The 1,639-nt window shown below is 35.0% G+C and overlaps 1 long non-coding RNA gene across 1 annotated transcript; it reads left to right on the forward strand.

The window, feature by feature from the left end:
* Nucleotides 1–1,639, forward strand: LOC309503441. The gene is made up of 3 exons (XR_014207644.1): nucleotides 1–1,187; nucleotides 1,223–1,293; nucleotides 1,367–1,639. It is a non-coding gene; the product is annotated as an uncharacterized lncRNA (long non-coding RNA).

Genomic DNA, 1,639 nt, shown 5'->3' on the forward strand with positions numbered 1-1,639 from the left:
GTTTTTTAAAGGGATTAGTGAACTCTGGTGTGCCTCAATTCTAGAGCTAGGTTGCTACAATAGATTTTCCAATTAAATCGTTCTTTGAGTGGTATGATTTAATATTGTAAATAAGTTTTTTTTCACTTGGATGTGTGAAGATTGTACCCAGTTAACGAGATCTCATAGAACAGTCTTGGCAGAGAATAGTCTAAAATGCTAGGTTGTCTATGCACAAAATGCTAAGTTTTTAATCAATTTTTCATTTCTGTATTGGCCTTGAATCAACACTTGTACTCTAATATAGTTAAATATAAACATGCTCATTCTAATCATATTGTACATCTGTTCTTGCTTTAGGTGTGGTGAATGTCAAAAAACTGCCCCAGGCTGTAAGAGACATGTGTGTCCCTTTTAAAATTGTACAATGCAGAAATTGCAGATGTTTTTTCAAAGACTGGGTGGGGTACTGTGGAAACGGAAGACGTGGAGACCTGCGAGGGTTTTATACAGACCCTGAATTTCCTGAGCATTGCCCAGACTGCCAGTTTTAGGGGGCAGGAATGAGGTGTGGTGTGCACAGTGTGCAATAGTTTATTTGGAACTGTTCATGTTTTATTTTCTCTTGAAATAGGGACTTCCCCCACAACCTTACGGGCCTGGGCCTGACTGTGGCATCTTCATTCTGATGGTCAGATTTGACTAATTTTACTAATTAGATTGTGTAATTTCCAATAAATATTGCAAAACCATGAAGTGTTAATTTGATCTGGATTGTTTGGTAAATTGTCTGATCATGTGAATCTACGTATATTTTAAAAACAGAAGTGGTTACATTTACAAAAAAAAATAAGAATTGAATCTCCAAATGGGCAAGGCAAAAAACTGTGGTCAATTAACATGTACAAGTCTGTTGTATTGACAAAACGTTATAGTCCATTGATCGAATTTAAGTCACAAAAAATAGTGATATGATCTGAACAATATATATTTTCAAGGTGGTTCTTGTGAATGCAGTTTGCATGAATTATTGATGTTATAATATTAAGTATATTATTGAGAATTGTTTTATGTAAATAGATATGATAAAGATCATATTTCAATTTGCACACAGCTTTTATATTATATATTTTAAGTCATAAAAGTAAAATGACAATACGGAAAAGACGTGTGCAATTAAGCCTGCAAAGAATGCTGTCTATCCACTGGTGAAAACAGAAAATAAATATATGTCTATCCAGAGGTGAAAATATAAAATAAATAAATGTCTATCCAGAGGTGAAAATATAAAATAAATATACTGTCCATCCAGAGGTGAAAATATAAAATAAAGAATGCTGTCTATCCAGAGGTGAAAACAGAAAATAAATATGCTGTCTATCCAGAGGTGAAAATATAAAATAAATATTCTGTCCATCCAGAGGTGAGAACTAAATATGCTGTCTATCCAGAGGTGAAAATATAAAATAAATATATGTCAATCCAGAGGTGAAAATAGGAAATAAAATAGCTGTCCATCCAGCGGTGAAAACGGAAATTAGCGGCGAAACGGAAATGACGGAGAAAATGGAAATGACGTAGGCTGTCTATCCACTGGTGTCCAGCCAGTGGTGTCTAGCCGGAGGTGAGTCTGCGGGGCTGCAGCTGGATGCTATTGCGT

This window comes from Leuciscus leuciscus (genome assembly GCF_965113295.1).
Source record: "Leuciscus leuciscus genome assembly, chromosome: 1".
NCBI classification, from domain to species: domain Eukaryota; kingdom Metazoa; phylum Chordata; class Actinopteri; order Cypriniformes; family Leuciscidae; genus Leuciscus; species Leuciscus leuciscus.